Genomic DNA, 6,445 nt, shown 5'->3' with positions numbered 1-6,445 from the left:
TTTTTTTTTTGTTATATAATTACAATATTAAAATTGATAACTTCATTATTTATATGGAATATAAAAACATATTTATAGTAAAGTTAATTTATGTATTAAAAAATTATAAATGATATTAGTTTTTATAAATATAATTAAAATATATAATACATTTACATATTTTTTAACGGTAATAATGGAATATTACTTTTATTTTAATTATTTTTTCTAATATGGTATATGGTACCTAATTCAATACTTTTTCGTTATTGTTTTTATAATTTTATTATTCTATGGCTAGATACTAAAACACATGTTTTGCTTTTTGATTGAGTTTTGTAATGAATTATCTAATATATTTATGGTCTTATGATTATAATTTAATGCAAAATAAAAATATCCAAAACAGCTATAATTTAGCTTACAAAAACTATCGACATTTAAAAGAAAAAAGTTTTATAACAATTTTGAGTTAGGTTAAAAAAAAAAAAAAATAATAATTGAATATCAAATTCATTTGATTAAAAAACCAATTGCGATTAAAATTTAAAGTTGAGTTAAAAATAATATTCAATTATGAATAAGTATAATAAACGTAATTTATGATTATAAAATACATTATAATCATTAAAAAATTTAGAAATTCACTCTACTTAGCCTGCTATATATAGCATAATATGGGTGTCGATTGTACTTCGTCATAACCTATAGGTAACACTGTGACAGTAATGAATATATGTTATAAATCAATCAATAATTTAATTTTTATTAGTAATATTTAGGTTGAACTAATAATTTTCATAAATAAATTTTAAAAATGATTTTATGTAATATTAATATATGAGCCTAAAATAATTTGAAAATTAAATTTTTTAAAGTAAATAATTATTAACGAAGTGACGAAAGTTGCAAGTCCCAGCGAATAATATTTTTGGAATAGATTACAAAACAATAACTAAAATTCTTACTTTTCATTTAAATGTTATTGAAATTCGATTTTACAAAATGTATGCGTTTGTATCTTTTTAAATGTTAAGAAAAACTACAAATAAACCTTGTTTTAAACGTTCAGTATTTAAACCTATTAAAATTAAATAATTTATACATTTTCAACTGTAAAGTAATCTGCAATTTTTTATAGTTTTGACGAATTTTGTCAAAATTTAAATTCAAACTCTTTTAAAAAAAATTGCGCCTAGTTATTTTTAATATTTTTAAATCACTTTAAGAACAACTTAATTGAACCATGGAAAAAAATTGAAAATTTCAATTACTAATAAATAGTTCAATATTTATCTAAATATTTTGAAAATATAACCATATACCTATTAAAGGAATATAATAGCTAGATAACTAGATAAGTAATAGTGAACTTTTCAGATTTCTACGATTAATATTTTATTGAATAATGACAAAATACCAATAATTGTTTGCGGATATATCGTTATTATATATACTTGGAATACATAACGTCATCTTAATGTAAATTTCAAAAATCATAGATACAAATAAAAATAAACAGGTGTGCTGAAATTTTCTTTTTAAATGAAAAAAAAACTACCTATTGAAGAACCTTGTATTCCTTTTTTAAAACTTATTGTTTAAATAATAATTTTTATGCATTCTAAATATTAAATTTTAATAAATATTGTAAAAATTTGAGCTTAAAATATCTATATAAAATTATATGACTATGTATTTTTAGTATTTATAAATTTCTATAAGGCTATCTTATGAGAAATTTTTAATTGCACTTTTTTTTCACAAGCAATAATTGTATTATACATAAATCCGCTATAATAAACTTGTGAAGGTTAAGCTAGAATCTATAGCTGCTATAGATGCATCATGCATAAACATACCAAAACTATTTTAAAAGCTATACCGTGTTTATTAAATAGGTACTAATTTTAATAAATAATATTTAGAAAAAAGGTCAATAGTTGTTAATTAATTTTTGAATTACAACAAATAAATAATTTAGGTGTTTTTAAAAGTATTGGTTCTATGTTAAAATTTCCGTTTTTCATATTATTTTTTTCAAAATTATTTTTAAAAGCGTTAGAAACTTTTACTGTTACTAATCTTTCATAATATAATACCAATTAGTTCTAATTTTCTTCAATAAATCCCCCTCAAAGTTTAATTCATGTTTAAATATTTTTTCTACTGTAAAACGCCGTAGCGTTTGTATGATAATGTAGACAAAAACACACACATACTCGCACACATCATTGTAAAACCTGTACCTACCTACATATTAAAATCCACTCGACACTCGATGTATAACTGTATTAATATTAGTGATGTAAATATGTAATTAAGTAATATTAATTAACGTAAATAATATACGATATTTAAATGTTTAAAAATAATATTATTGGATAATTTATATTAAGTGTGTTCAATCAATGCAACTCAACTAACTTATGTTATTAACGAAACCCTCGCGAAGGTCACGAATTATGATCTATGACGTATTGTATCTACCGTAACTGAATTAGCTAAGCTCCACTAAAAGCGATTCATTAGCAAACTAACTAATCATTCCAACCCCCTTATTATCCAACTTTCATTGGGAAATATTTCAGGAAATCCCCATAAAAGATTAAAAAGACAATGATGTCGTGACCTACTTAACTAATTAAAAAAAAAAATGTATTCCTCAGCTATGATTATTTTATAACTATTGCGTATTTATGTACTATTTATATTATTTTTAGGATAAACCCTCAAATTTATATTCTAATTGAAGTACTTACGACGGGAAGCCTCTTCCCTCAGTTTCCTCTGTCTTTTGTTTAATTAGTATTATCACTTAGGCTTATTGCTCATAATTGAAACAGATGGCGTAATATAAAATTTTGTTAAAAAAAAAAACGTACAGAATACATATAGAAATTTACAATGTTTATGGACCATCATTCTTATTATTATTATGTCAGTTTATGATAGGTAGGTAAAAGTATTTGTAATTGCGTGTTTTCAAGGTCGACTGTTTTAAACTATGCCTATCATTATAATAATGTTATTGTGGCCATGGAAGTTTTTTTTTCTTAATAAGTGCCTATACAGGACTCATAATTATAATATCATCACGATAATCTGTTTAAAAAATTTATGAAGTAGTTGTTCAAGTTTTCTCTTTCTTAATAAAAGCATCAACTAATCAATTCATTCGTTTCACTGGTCATACGAAATTACAACTAACTATATTATATTAGGTAGGTATGTCTAGGATATAAATTTAATTTTGTTAAATAATCACTATAAATAACTATTTTGTGATGCAATCAAATTCTATTGTCGCACACTTTCACCTACACAGTAAACACGCTACTCGATCGTTTTCATAAAATTTATTTCATATCGTTCTAAAGTTAATTAATAATTTTATCTTGCAAGAATTACAAAAAAATTAGAATGAAATTCTATAAATAATTTTTACCGGCAATTGAAACTTAAATTTTAACATTTTATATTCACAAAAGTTCACATATAAAAAAATTATTTCTAAATAATTAATTTTAATTTTATTGTTGTAATTCAAAAAGTATTAATCGCAAAATCTTAAAACATACCACGGTTATATAAATAATTATCATAGTATAAAATCAATGCAATTTTAAAAATATTTAAAGTAAACTCAATCTAGGTATCTATAAAAATTTTAAATTTAGTTTAATTTTTAAAACGTCGATAAAAATATCTAACATCGAAAATTTAGTACAAAGTCCCACAAAATTGTTTTTATAGCAATTAAGAGTAGGTACTAAAAATATATAAATACGAATTCATAAGCGTTTGAAGATTAAATGTTAATAAAATCACCAAAATAATAACTATTGTCTAATATTAAAACTATAATTTATTCTCAAACTGTTTAACGTAATTATTATTAAAAAATTGACAACTTTATGGCTTGCTGATAAATTATAAAGCTCTCTTCAGCACAGTTTTCTATTAACGCATTCAATTCTAATGAATCTGTATCTATTAATCTATCACACTTATATCTATTACAATAATCGATGAAAATTGTCAATTGGATCCAATATAATATAGTATATACCCAATGTACAAAATTTGTTACTATTTATCGCGGCTTTACTAACATTTATGTCGCAAATGGAATATTGCAAGACGATGTAAATAAAATACCAATATAATATTACATTGAAAAAATTAAATTAAAGTTAACGAAGAACATCAAATAAATATTGAAGATCAATAATTGGTACGATATTAAATATTAATACCAATGCGATATTATATGTTTGTTGCTTACAAAAAGTATTGTATATTAAATGTTGAAGTTGAAGAAAATTTATAGATGTAAAATAATAAATTAATATAAATACAAATACGATGTTATCTTATAAAAATTTTTGATAAAATATGTACCTATGTATGTATTATATATATATATATACACACACATGTATATTAATGTAATATTTATGCAATATTTTTGATTCTATTATACCTAAAAATAAATACTTATTACTTACTAATTACTATAATAATTATTTATTATTTTTAAAATAGTTTGGTAAATTACAATTTATTTCAAACATAATATATTGAACTACCTATTTATAAAACAGTCGGTAAGTATTACATGATCATTAATAATATATTGACTGTACATCACGAGTACGACTATTTCTAATTCTCCTTAGTTTATAGTCCTCACTTCCACAGTCTTGTTTCCCTGCAGCGTCAGATGCTGTAGATTTTATTTTATCCCACTCTTATAATTTAGTTTTACAAAATTGAATCATAATTCATAACTAATATAAGACCTATGTCTTTTCCGCTCGTAGTTATAACTTTAAAATTTAACATTATAACTAAATGTTTTAATTGTAGGTGCATTGAAATTATAATTATTGTTACATCATTTTATATGTTTAAATATTATTTACTATTTAATTAATCAAATTGGTTACACGATTGAAAATAGATTTTAGTGGTTATTATATTAAAGCAAAGCTTTATTTTTAATTTTTTAATTTTCATACAGTATCTATCAAATAAAAATAATTTTGATATTATGATATGATATTATCTATACCTATTAATTAATTATTAATTATTAATTTATTAATATTCGTGAATTACAATAATTACAAATCAATAGTAGAGTATTGCATAGTAATTTTAAATTTACCAATTTTATTCAATTTTGTATGTAGATACATGTAATTTGTAGTGTTGTATAAATATTGCTATTGTCAAAATTAATCACGTTTGTTTTACATTATTCATATCATCATATCAGACAATATTGTAACTATGAAAAATTATGAAAAATATTAAAACTACTATTATAATCATCATAAAAAATTGCATTTACTATAAGATGTGTTGGTGGTATAAGTAGTTATGCAGCGATAATATATTATATCTAAATTCTACGTTCAAGTCAATAATCAATAATTGCATAATTAAAATAATATTTAAAAAAATAGTCTTATCAAATGCTATGAAATAATCAACAAAATAATTCGGGAAGTTAACACCGGGTTCCGGGCGGCAAAACGGAAATCGATTGGTAACAAATGGGGCGCGAAAAAATATCGACAATATCGAAATGTCGATATTTTGTGAAAAATATCGATATTTTTGTTCTAATATTAGTAGTGATGTCTCGTACAGGATATGGATATTAATAATTGATTGTAATTTTATATAATATTATTATCGAAAGAAAAGGTTATTTTTAGAAAAATATTCACGTTAGATATCGTCGGATGGGAGTGACATAATGTAACCAACGTAAGAATATAGTAGAAGGTAACAATAATACTAAATAAATATATTTAGCACAATAATATGCGTAGACCTGCAATACCATAGCGAATTGTAAAATAATAACATTAAATTATACAAACACCTGACTCGAAAAAATTAACTTACGGTCCTAAAATAACGTCTGGGCTAATGCGCTGTGCGCTGGTATTGCAAAAACATATTGGGCTAGCTTTGAAAGTTCAGAGTGTTGTTCATGACGTATTGACAAACTAAAAAAAAAAAAAATTGCCATTTTTCGCTAGCAATTTTGTTTTTCCAGTCTGTTAAACTATTACTCTTACACGGAAATACCGTTTTAATAACAATAACATTTTGACTCGATTACAATATTATTCGAAAAAATTGTCCAATCAAACTGTTTTAATTATTTTCCCAAAACCGGGACACACGGGCGTCCCGAATAAAACTTGTCATTGACAAGTCAGTAGTCAGTACAGCGGCGATAAGAAACGATGGACGCGAAACGTGATACGAAATTTTGGCATGCGCTCATCCGCCCACGCGCGCGATCGATTGTTTTGCCGTGGAACTATTGTACGCATCATCGCAGGCTACACTGTTACCGTTGTTGGTACACAACCAACGCGGTCAAGGACGCGATTCGCGCGCGACAGGGTAGTGATTCTTCTCCGTTTGACACGTCATCGAC

This window comes from Melanaphis sacchari, unplaced genomic scaffold (genome assembly GCF_002803265.2).
Source record: "Melanaphis sacchari strain LSU unplaced genomic scaffold, SCAv2.0 Contig1_pilon_pilon, whole genome shotgun sequence".
Taxonomy (NCBI): domain Eukaryota; kingdom Metazoa; phylum Arthropoda; class Insecta; order Hemiptera; family Aphididae; genus Melanaphis; species Melanaphis sacchari.
This window is presented reverse-complemented; position numbering follows the sequence as displayed.